Below are 13,165 nucleotides of genomic sequence, written 5' to 3' on the forward strand. Positions count from 1 at the left end.
CCCCCAGTAGTATAGCCCCCCCCAGTAGCAGGCCCCTCTGTAGTATGGCCCCCCCTGTAGTATAGCCCCCCCCAGTAGCAGACCCCCCCAGTAGTGCAGATCCCCCCCAGTAGTATGGCCCCCCCAGTAGCAGACCCCCCCCCAGTAGTATAGCCCCCCCCAGTAGCAGGCCCCTCTGTAGTATGGCCCCCCCAGTAGTATAGCCCCCCCCAGTAGCAGACCCCCCCCAGTAGTGCAGACCCCCCCAGTAGTATAGCCCCCGGCCCAGTAGCAGGCCCCTCTGTAGTATGGCCCCCCCAGTAGTATAGCCCCCCCCAGTAGCAGACCCCCCCCAGTAGTGCAGACCCCCCCCAGTAGTGCCCCCGGCCCTTGCACAAATAAAAAAATAAAAACTTACCTGTATCCCCGCTCCCGCGCCGTCCGCTCTGTCACACGCTGAGGAGGGAGCCGGAAGACGGAGCTCATGTGTGAGCTCCAGCCGGCTCCCTCCGTGCAGCAGCCAATGAGAGTCTGTGTGACTCTCATTGGCTGCTGTAACAAACACACAGCTGCCGCTGGCGGCTGTGTGTCTGTGTCTGTGTAGGGCAGAGCGCTATCACTGCGCTCTGCCCTACACGCGAGGAGACCTGATGTCGGATTCTCTAGTGAGAATCCGACATCAGGCGGCCGCCGTTTGGCCCCGAACGGGGATCCGAGTCAGGCGGTGAACACCCGAACAGGGTTCGGGTGGACTCGGATCCCCAATGTTCGGAGCGGTTCAGATTCCACAGAATCCGAACCGCTCATCTCTACTACAAACTGGCCACATGCAAACAGGCTGGACTGGAAGACTGCAAGTAAAAAGTTGCACTAAGCCTAGTGAAACACGTTTTGATGCAATAGTCATGGGAAATAGTTTACAGTGTCAAATTCAGTGAGTCACTTATGTCCAGTAACAAGCTACTGAGATGTATATCGTTATGTGGGCCCGATTCCCGTTCTACCAATCCGATTCACTGTTTGTCAGTCAAAAACGCAGATCCGTGGACATGTTAAAAATCCCAGACTTGCTTATCTTGATAATTTTGAAGATTTCCAAAATATTGGATTTCCCCGATTCCCTGACCCCGGCATCAGCAGAATGGGGAATTGGGGCAATACATTGCGGATGTATGGGCCGTTTTAGACAGATATACACTCACAAAACGCAAAAATGAAACCAGTGCTCTGTATAAGATAACATCTTGGCTGAAATGGTATGGCTAGAGTCAGGGGCGTAACTAGAAATTTTTGGGCCCCATAGCAACATTTATAAGGGGCCCCCCTAACTTAGGTCTTACACAATAACCATAGTAGTTCCCCAAAAACATTAAATGCCCACTGTAATGGTGCCCCTTACGCAGTGCCCCCCGTAGTGAGGCCCCTGTAGTTGCCCCCAGTAATGAGCCCCCTATAATGCCCCCAGTAGTGAGCCCCCTGTAATGCCCCCAGTAGTGAGCCCCTTGTAGTTGCCCCCAGTAGTGAGCCCCCTGTAATGCCCCCAGTAGCGAGCCCCTTGTAGCTGCCCCCAGTACTGAGCCCCCTGTAATGCCCCCAGTAGTGAGCCCCTGTAGCTGCCCCCAGTAGTGAGCCCCCAGTAGTGAGCCCCTGTAGCTGCCCCCAGTAGTGAGCCCCCAGTAGCGAGATCCCAGTAGTGAGCCCTCTGTAGCTGCCCTCAGTAGTGAGCCCCCTGTAGCTGCCCCCTGTAATGCCCCCAGTAGTGAGCCCCCTGTAGCTGCTCCCTGTAATGCCCCCAGTAGTGAGATCCCAGTAGCTGCCCCCCCCTGTCGCCGAGCGCGCGCACGCACACACACAAAAAAAAACCACTTACCTTTATCCCCGCTCCTGTGAAGCGAAGCCGCCGTCCGCCCCGGCGCCTGCTCCTCGGCACTATGGGAGTGACGTCATGACGTCACTCCCATAGTGCACTGCGGGACCCGGAAGACGGTGTGAGCTCCATCCTCCGCCTGATGCCGGAGGTTTGAATAGGAGCTGGGCGTCCGCTGGTAACACAATCTCAGCGGGCGCCCGGCATATGGAGGGTGCAGGGGGTGCGATCACTGGGCCGGCAGGCCCCTTTAGCCGCCGGGCCCCATAGCAATCGCACCCCCTGCACCCTCCATAGTTACGCCACTGGCTAGAGTAGACCATACTGGCTGGGAATGCACCAGAAAGGCTACATTCTGTAAACTACAACAATTCATAGATTCCACAAACAGACATCAGAGACTACCATTGTGTACAGGTTTCAGTTACCTAATAGAGCCTTGACATGCATTTTATTAAAATTCCTCTTAGTTCTAAACCTTTTAGTAATGATGAAATGACAGTGGAGAAGAAGTTGTCCATAGAAAGCAATCAGTCTCTAGCATTTATCAAGTCCATTCTATAAAATTATACGTAGAAGCAGAAATGGTTGCTATAGGCAACTTCTCCACTCATTAGAAGCTTTGATACATCTTCCATAAGACTTTATTGCAGAGATCACTATGATATTGTTTTACTATGTGCCGATTGTATTGTTAATCCTGCTGAATCTAACTAAAATATATGTACTTTAAAAGACTGCAAAATAGTGCAGAAGAAAATGTGCACCTCATACTTGCCTACTCATCCAGAAGATGCGGGAGGCTCCCGATTTTTCAGGCAGTCCCCAGCACCCCTGGAAGAGTGTCCGGATCTCCTGCATCCTGCCCACTCCTAGTTAAGTGGGCAGGATGGGGAGATAATGCCACCGGAAATCACGGTCCATAGGGAGGGGGGCGGGGCTAAAATGAAGCAATCGCATTACATTAGCCCAACCCCCTACCTACGAATGTGAAAGTCTGGCTCCGCCTCCCGAAGTATCCAGCTGCATCTCAACTCCAGGCTTCTTACCAAGTCAAGATTAAAAAAAGTAGGCAAGTATGGTGCGACTATAAAGCATCCACATACACAGTGAATTTAAATAAAAATACTTTCTGTGTGGTGCGCCCAAGATAATAACAGCCTTGAGGAAGATGTGGAGGATATAGGAGAAAGAAGGAGTTGGTAGGGGAGGAAGGAGTTGTGGATGATTGTCATGTAAAGATGATTTTGGTTGAAGTGGGAGGGAAATAAATATGAATAGAATATATCAGTGCTTAACTTCTGGAAACTGGATCAGGTCTGTGATTGTTGACTGAGGCACCTTCATCTTCATCATCCTTAATATCTGATCTCTACAATTTGAATTGATTGTCTTCAAATAATTTTCTTAATTTTTCATGAATCAATCAGCTAATCATAGGCTGTGTTTTGCTGTGTTACATTTTCATTTCATAGCGGCCATTTAATTTATTGCATTACTAATGCTGTGGCTGTATCTTGTATCTATATTAACAGTAGAGGCTCATGTCATGCGTACTAGTAACTGTATACTAACCTCATATTGCCCTAGTTTACATGTGGAATTTGTTAAAAGAGGAGTGCACTCCACACTGTCTCTCACTCTAGTGCCAAGTGCGGGTCTTTGTACATTAGACAGATGTGTGCTGATGTCACAGTGTTTGTTGATTATAAACATGATAAATGCTTACAGCCTCACTCCAACTTTCCAACTTTTCGGGTAAAGAGAAAATCCTATGGCAGACACACTACAGAAATCAATCCAAAAATAGCACCTGTGCAATTTACCCAAAAATCGGCGCACAACGCAGAGTCTACCATCACCGTAACAAGGCTTAAATTTGCCCTGAGCTGGTCCACAGGTAAGTGCAGTGCTGACCGAAGCATACTAAGAACACTGTACAGGCTGCAGAGTACCTGACTGGAGTGTCTAAACACAGTTCCAGGCACCCTGCTAGCCAGAAACAAGGTCTGTGGGGCAGCGATGGTGACGCCCACAGAGCCCTGCGCTGTGTGGCGGCACCGTGCCACACCCCCAGTTATGGCCCAGGAGTCTACTAAGGATATCCACTGGCGAGAGTTGGGGGGCCCGTATGGAGGCTGCACAGGCCCTCCCCTCTCTAGATCCCCTCCTGTTGCTAACTACTTCACTTTAACTTCTAATAGCAAAATATTTAATCAAAAACAGTTGCCAGCAATTAATAAAAATACATTTGAACTAACAATAACCTCTCTACTTGTATACATTTATTGAAGGTCAAAAGAAATTGCAGATTGTTCTTTCTCCGTGCCAGAATTCTGCTGAGCTAGATATATTGTGCTATTGTGCATAGATACATGCTGAAGATTTTCTAGATGCTACTGAATCTTTGTAAAATGTAAATGAAAGTATTATCTTTAGAATGGCCATATTTTGTATGCTAGCAGAACAGAAACAGTAATTAACCAGTCTTACCTAATCTCATTAATAATGGTCCTTTTTTAAAAACTGATTGTGCTATTAGCTGACTGGTCTCTAAAGACAATTTTTTTCATACATAAAAACAATCCATGGGCAAGTGTACAGTACCCATAGAGCGGACACAGGGCCTGATTCAGACCCGGTCGCTATGAGTGTACGCTCGCATGATGCGTATGCAAATATTTGAAAGTGACGTGGCGGGGAGCGATCGCTCGCCAAGGCATAGGCACGCCCATCGTACCTGAACGAGCGTTCACTTTGTGTATGCAGACTCCCCTTAGCGTATGCAGAGACGCCCCCACTGCCCCACGTCATCTCCTGGAAGTTTATGAAAACATTGGTACATCGACCACTATCGGATGTGAACGCAGTGCTTGTGGTAGCTTTTTTCTACCGCAAGCATTGCGAGGAAAACAGAGGAATAAAATGGCTGGTGACGTGTACTATGACGCTGCCTGTTAATTACGCACGCCTCTAAAATGGCGCTGAAACACTCGGGCACGCCTGCATTCGCACCTCCACTCCCTCGTTTTTATTGGACTGCCCCTGTCACCACCCACAAACGGAATCTCCTGTCACTCACTCTGCTGGGCTGGTTTTACTGGGCGATCGAGGGATCTGTGATCGCACAGTGTAATTCGCGCATGCGCACTGCGATGCATATGCATGCACAGATTAGCAACCATCGGCAATAGTGAGCGCACTGCAGATAACGTCCGGGTCTGAATCAGGCCCATAGTTGGAAACAGCTTTCTTTTTGGTTCTAATCAATATTCAAGAAAATGTAGTACAGTGTACTGTACCTCATAGCCCAGATTCTTGGACCCTGACAGGTGTAGGAGCTATTAAAAAGTTGAGAGGATCAGGTCTGAGTTTAGGTAGAGCGGGGATCTGACCAATAATTTGAAGGTGGAAATTGACAAATAAAGGTAAAGAAAAGTCTAAACAAAATACAAACATGTCCCCTCCAACCCAGTAGTGTAACCAGTACTAGTGCTATAGCTTGGGCTATAACTTGGGCTATGATCCACACACAGTAGTGTAACCAGTACTAGTGCTATAGCTTGGGCTATAACTTGGGCTATGATCCACACACAGTAGTGTAACCAGTACTAGTGCTATAGCTTGGGCTATAACTTGGGCTATGACACACACAGTAGTGTAACCAGTACTAGTGCTATAGCTTGGGCTATAACTTGGGCTATGACACACACAGTAGTGTAACCAGTACTAGTGCTATAGCTTGGGCTATAACTTGGGCTATGATCCACACACAGTAGTGTAACCAGTACTAGTGCTATAGCTTGGGCTATAACTTGGGCTATGACACACACAGTAGTGTAACCAGTACTAGTGCTATAGCTTGGGCTATAACTTGGGCTATGACACACACAGTAGTGTAACCAGTACTAGTGCTATAGCTTGGGCTAATACTTGGGCTATGATCCACACACAGTAGTGTAACCAGTACTAGTGCTATAGCTTGGGCTATAACTTGGGCTATGATCCACACAGAGTAGAGTAAATAAACACACTGATAGAGAATAAAGTAAACATTAATAATATATATTTTTTAAATGTCTCACCAAACCCTGTGGAGCTGCACGGACCTTATGTTGCTCCAGGTAGTGCCCTGCTTCCCAGAGTTGGCGGCCCGCCCCCTAGGTGTGACATTATGATGTCACGGGTTTAGCGTGTGGGGCCGGCACAGAGTGCACTGCTGCGCTTACACATGCGTAGTAAAACAAAGTTTAATTTTACACCTGAAAGTAAAATTTAAGTTCAATTTACAACCAACTCTTACATCCAATTACATACTCCTATACTTCTTTGTAGCAGGATTAGAAGCATTTGTGTGCTGAGGAAATGCAGTAACACACGTCTTATGGGCTCAAGCAAATACCTGGATTCTCTTGTCTGTCATATCCAATAGCAAGTGCATTCTAAATAACATGCACAGTCCAGAAATGCTGCTAAAAATGTGCCACATCAGGGGCTTTATTATGGATTCTGCAGACAAGTTGCCTTTAATTAGAAATATGTATAAATAGCACACTCTGATTACCTGGCATATGCTGTATTGCTTCAAAGAGAAAGAATTCAATAATCCCTATTATGCATATAACATACCCAATTTTCTACACAAGCTTTTTCTTTCAAGTAAAAACTCACTGATATTAACACAAATGAAACCAATAATCTGTGTAATTATAATGAATTATCAATAGCTATTCTTATCTATTTATACAATACATATACAGTATAGTTAATATTAGCATATATATAAACTCCAATAAATAATGTATGCACAAGGGACGAGTTCTGATCACTTTAATATCTATCAAGAAAACATCTATATTTTAAGTAATAAACAAAACTCTGGCTCCAGCGAACCTACTGTATGTGGAAGGGGATCATGAGTGAGCAAAACATTAGCAGCCAAAGGTTTAATGAATAACTGATTAAGGCTTGAGGAGCCCGATTGGTTGAATTAACTAGAGGGATGGCTTAAGTTCATATTGGGACTGTGGGCTCTATTTATTAACATTATTTTTGCTAAAATAAAGTGAAAAAGGGTGTTTACACACAGTGGCGTCCCTCCCCGCGGTGACACCCGGTGCGGGGAGGGATGCCTTGAGCGCGGCGGAGCCGCGCACTTTGCCGAAAAGGGGCGTGGCCTCGATGGAGGAGGCGTGGCCTTGGGAACGGGGCGTGGCATCGCGTCCCGAGACCGCCGGTAGTTAGTTATCAAAGGGGGGTGCCGGAGGTGCGGGCAGTGCAGGCTCCTTCTCTGTGACAGGAGCCGAGTGCTGCACATGATGTTACAGTGCAGCACCCGCCTCCTGTCACCGAGGGGGAGCCTGCACCTTGGTGTCACCCCTCGGCGGATGACACCCGGGTGCGGCCCGCACCCCCCTTCTGACGCCACTGTTTTCACACCCTTTTCACATTATTTTAGTTTCACCAAAAGTTACAAAAGGGCAATTGGAGTAGAATTCGTAAAATTCGACTCCAACCCCTAAGTATCACTTATTTTTAGTAATCAGATCGTATTTCCCATAATTGTAATGGGAAATGTGATCTGCCTGGTAGTTACTAAAAATAAATTGTGAAAAAAACACCTAGGGAGGCCCTGTGATTTCAACGCCATCTGGAGGTGGCGTTATCCAGGGTCTCCCCCGGTTACCGGACACCTGCTCTGCTCTAAAAGGTGATCAGCTGTGTGGTCTAAACAGACATCAATCTGATCACTGCAAAAAAAATAGTAAAAAAAAAAATTAACTTACCTGACTCCATGGACTGGTGGTCAGGGCTCCGGTGATGTCTCCCCTGCGGTCAGCTGGTCTCCCATGCTGCACTGCGGCCCGGTCATCAGGTGATTGGGTCCCAGTGAAGTATGGGATATCACCTGACCGGAGGACATGGAAGACATCACCAAAGGCCCTGTCAAAGCTGAATAATTGAGTGAGACAAGTTCAGTTTAAAATTTAATCGTAGCGACGCCATTTTGGAAATGAGATCACAAGACACCATTTTGTGTGGTCAGCATTAATTCAAGTTATAACCCATTAACTAAGAACAGATGGCAATGTTTTTGTTAACACCAAGGGCAACGGGAAAAACCAGCTTTCTAAGTAGATAAGGAGAGACAATGGGTATTTTTACATACAAATTGGGAATCCCGGGATGCAGATAAAGTATAGTTGTGGCAATTGTAATATAATATCTACACAATTGGATTTGCCTGAATACTAGACAAGATGTCTCCTAATCCCATAGTTTGAGGTGATAATACATTTGCACTTCACACAAGTGTCTGTGAGAACAAAAGAGGTTTTGTTTTCCTTTGAACACAGCAGGTGGGGGCCTGCTGACAGAGGGCATGTTGAATTACAACCCTCAGCCATCCACACTGCTGGAGGTTCACTTCGTGTATGAGAGATTATGCACTTAAATCTCACCCATTAATAACTAGCGTCCTTATATCAAACCCCAAATACCCACACACTACATATTCACACATAAGGTTCCATAAGCATCAAAATGTATGATTCAAGTTGGTTAAGTTAGTTTAAATGCTAAGAAATAGAGGTTTTTGATATCTAAGGTATTATATATGATAAGCAAGGTATGTTTAATCTCGTTCTGATGCCTACGCTTTTTACAGAATCCCGGTGTTATCGGTGGAGAGATCGCATCATGCAAACTGAAGTTATGGATCGCAGAACTTATAAGCAACAAAATGTTTTAGTTGATGGAATGTTACAGGAGGCGTTACCAGAAAGACCCCGGCTGTTAGAGGCAGGAAAAGTCTATTTGAAACAACCTGTTAAATGTGTCGTTACATATGCTCCTCCTCTGGGAACCAATGAGATCAGCAGGAAGTTTCCCCTTTGTCCTGTTTCAGTCTGGGGGGGGAATAAATACATGTGTCCAAACACTGGTTTGGTAGTTCATGCTGAATTTTGGATGAGCTGAGGATATCTAGTGAGAAGTCTATCTCTGGATCCAGAGGCGCAGCGTATGTATAACCGTACTTGGCCTGTATTATTTCCTTTTACGCCTAAATTATGTATGTATAGATTGCGTGTAACTGACTGTACTTTTACCTGAATAATACTTGTGCGTTGGAACCACAAGATTCCACTCCTGTCTTTATTTGCGGTCATACTGCGTACGCAATTAGCGTTGTCTTAGAGGTTTTTAGGCAGGGTTTTGTCTTAGAGGTTTTTAGGCAGGGTTTTGTCTTAGAGGTTCTAGGCAGGTGAATCTTAGAGGTTTATAGGAAGGAATATATTAAAAGGTTTATTTACGATTTAACAGTGGGGGCTCATCGGTTTATCACACTATCTGATACACAATAACACTCGGTCATTCCTCTCTCAGCAAAAGGGTGGAGGCGCCTTTTGAGAGACGCATTAGTCTTTCATTACCACAGTGTTGCTGAGAGCGTACTGCCGGTTATTGTGTAGAGGAAGCGCTGATTAGAATCCAGGGACAAGAGAGGAAAAAGTTTGTTTTCCTCTGTTGATAGAACCTTGTGTTTAGAGGGGTGCTGCAGTATTTGCGTACGCAGCTAGAACGCATTTTTGCGTACGCAGTAAAAAAAAGTAATTATACGCTTGTGTGGTAGTCGCATAATTGTGTATGCGGGCGATCGCACAAATAACGTATACGCACTTCCGGTTCTGCTGCCACGTGTTTGAACAAAGCCATTGAGGTTTACATTTTTTTTTTTTTTTCTATCTACCAATATCTGGGTTAAACGTTTATTTTCTGCGCAGAGAAAAAAGTGTGTAACAGTGTGTGTATTGTTGGTAGGGGTAATTTATTCCCTAATGTTAAGGGTACCGTATGATCCTTAAGGGCTAGGTGCAAGGTATGCCTAGTCGCTCGGTAAGCAGCTTTACCGTTCTAAACACAGTAGCAGGTGTACATGTTGTCTTTGTTGTATAGAGGTGTGTGAGAGTGGCCGACGTACAAACTCTCATAGGTTTGGAAGTTACCTTACTAAAGCTTATCCGGGTCTGGAAGTTGCCTGTTTCAAAGCTTATCTAGGTGTGGAAGTTGCCTTACGAAATCTTATCCAGGTGTGTGGGCGCCGCCGACTTAAATCGCTCACAGGTAAGTGAAAGTATCTTGATTGTCTTTCACCAGCTTAAATTTTTATTGAAAAGCGTAGGAGTTGTCTCAGAATGGGAGCCACGCAAACAGTAGAAATGTTAAGCAATGATGTGCTGCTAATGGAAGCTCCAATTGGATCAGCCCGTCGTATTATGCATACTAAGTACGGTACTTATGCAATAAGGTATTGTGATATATGGTTTAATATGACGAGAAAGAGTGTTAGTCCGTTCCCCAGAATTGGTAGTTTTGATAAAAATGTGTTAGATAATGTTCAGGATCACATCAGTATGGTGAGATCCCGAGAGAAAAAGATTAAGTATTTTGAATGTTTAAAAATATGGCAGCTTGAAGGGGATGCTTGGCTTACAAATGTGCAAACGACGCAAACTAGCGTGGCGAACGCATTGCCAGAAAATACATCCACGACGCTGAGATGCAATACGGGCGAGCCGCAAATTAGCGTGCACGTGCGGCAAAGTAGCGTCGTGGAGAGTATTGCCAGCAGTTCACGCTCACCTCCCCCACCTTATGTGAATGGAGGTGCAAGTACGGTTACCAAAAATACCAATAAAAATGTAACAAGCAACTTGTACCCTCTCTTAAGCAACCATAAAGAAAGTGTTTATGATATGGATGATGAGCCTATTGTAATGTCTGCCATTTCCCATGCTGTGCAAATGATAGATGCTGCATCACCACAATCACGGGTGGTGCCGCCATCTCCATCGGTAACAGCAAGGGAAGTGTTAACACACTCTGCACTCATAGAGGAAGTTGTTAATACCGTACGTAGCAGCAGCAGATTAAACCCCCAGCCAGGTAATCAGGTCAGAGGTAGCAACGCTGCCGGTCTGCATCCCATTCGGACAATAACTGTTCCGAATGGAAATGCAGATGCAAACGGTGTAGTGCCCACGAGGGAAGTAATAATGCATTGTCCATGGACAAGAGCAGAACTGAATTCCATCATAAATGATTTCCCCAATCCCAAAAAGGAACTAGCCAAATGTCAAAGATTTTTGAGAAATTTGGGTAGTTCTCATGAGCCCACTAATAAAGATTGGCGTGTAGTGTTAAGGGCCTGCCTGCCACACAATACCGACGTGACAAAATTTATCACGGACTGTGTATTGGATGGCGACGTTCCCTTAACAGACCAAGTAAACCTAGGTAATATTTCCCGCATTGTGACTCAATTGGGTGTATATTTTCCAGTAGTAGTTAAAAGGAACAAAATCTTCACAATTAAGCAAAAGGAGAGTGAAACTGCAGAAGATTATTGCGACCGGGCTCTGCAGGCTATCACCCAGTACACTGGGATAGAAGATATTAAAGATAGCACTCACCACAGGGGAATGATAGTCACGGTACTCATGGACGGTCTGAAAGACGATTTAAAGATTCGGGTTCAGACCTCACCACCTGGCTGGAGGGGACTTACAATAGATAACCTCATAGAGTCTGCCATAGAACATGATAAAAACATCTCCAAAAAGAGAGAGACCCAGAGCGAAAAACTAATGGCTGTCAGTATACAAGCTCTGGAAGGAATGACAATAACATCACAGCCAACCGACACACCTGCACCCACACACACACCTGCACCTGAACAATTACACGTCCTCACCAATCCCACACCACAGCAAACACATCCTTACCCCACATATCATACACAACCACAGGTCCCATACTCATATCCCCCGCAATATCCTTACCTCCCTATCCTTACCCATACCCACCACCTTTCCCTCTTGCTCAAATCCCACAACAATCTTTTCATCCACCCCGTTCAAAATTATGTTTTAACTGTCACCAAGTGGGACACGTAAGTAAGTACTGCAAAGCGAAGAACACCATACAGGAACACGAGTTTCCCACGAGTTCATAGGTAACCCCAGTATCTTCTCCCAGGCCTTATATGACTGTTTATATTTTTTTTCAACCTATCAATGGATCTGTTCTAATGTAAAATGTGGATGATTTATTGTTGTATTTTGGGTCATGTTTAAATGATATTAAACTGTTGTGCTTTATCTCCCACTCATAGGACACAAGGTTGCTAAGGATAAACGGCAGCCATGCCAGGCGGAGGTCGACTACTCGGAAAACTATCCAACCCAGCGGCACAGGCATTATTTAGAGCAGTAGCTATTAATAACAAGATTTAATTGCAAGAACCTGTATGCAGATACTATATCCCTAGAATTACTAAAAGTGATAGGGGGACTTATTTTACAGGTGACTTTTTCCAGAACATGCGTAAGATGATGGGTAACAACACTAAGATTATCCCAGACTGTCTTTTCCTTTATTTGCCCCCCCCTTTGAGATACTGTCCAAACAGGCAGCCTCATGTGAAAAATTGATAATGAGGTTACTGTGCAGGGTCTCACGAAGATGAATGAGAATAACCGAAATTGGAAGTGTTATTAACTAACATGTCTAATGCAACCTGTCATGATGCCAAATCTGGAGGAATTTGTTATGATCCAAATTTTTTTTGTAGCTCAGGTTGTTTGACTGATCGGTGGAAAGGTTCGTATCTGACGATACAGCATCCTCAAAGGGTGGCCAGGGAAGATACGTGGATCCATTCCGCTCACTATAGGGAGGTTAACCAACCGGTGGAGATACAAGGCAGAGACAAGGCCGATAACGTGGACCTGTCGATTGCGAGCTTGTGCCGGAAAGATTAAAAAGGTGACGGTGAGATATCTGAGCTAAAGAAATGTGTAGATCAGTGCTTCAAGCAATGGAGTGGTGTGCTGTGGTCATCCTAGTTCTTTTTTTTTCAAGAGTTTTTTTTTTTTGTCATGATGATCTGTTTGGGGATGCTCGGTGTCTGTGATGGGGGACCAATAAAGGAGATGTAAGCTGATGGCGGAGCTGATGGAGTGGAGTCAGGAGGAGGAGTGCTATACCAAATCAGGGGAGTGCCGGTCCAATTTCAGGACAGTAAATTGTTGTGAAAATGTGAATAACAATAATAAGGAAGAACTGTAATTCAATCCTGAGTTATGACGTAGGGTATAACAATGTAGCCTGAGTTTGAGTGGTCGTGCATGGATATAACGTTTATGTTGTTTTAAGTCATCTTAGGTAATGCAGTCCCAACCCCTTCCAAGGCTCTCCTTATAGGATAGGTGCATCCCCACATCTTTCCCATGATCCCTTAAGGATCCGCGGTGTGCG

The sequence above is a fragment of the Taudactylus pleione genome, unplaced genomic scaffold, assembly GCF_031769625.1.
Source record: "Taudactylus pleione unplaced genomic scaffold, aTauple2 ptg000296l, whole genome shotgun sequence".
NCBI lineage: Eukaryota > Metazoa > Chordata > Amphibia > Anura > Myobatrachidae > Taudactylus > Taudactylus pleione.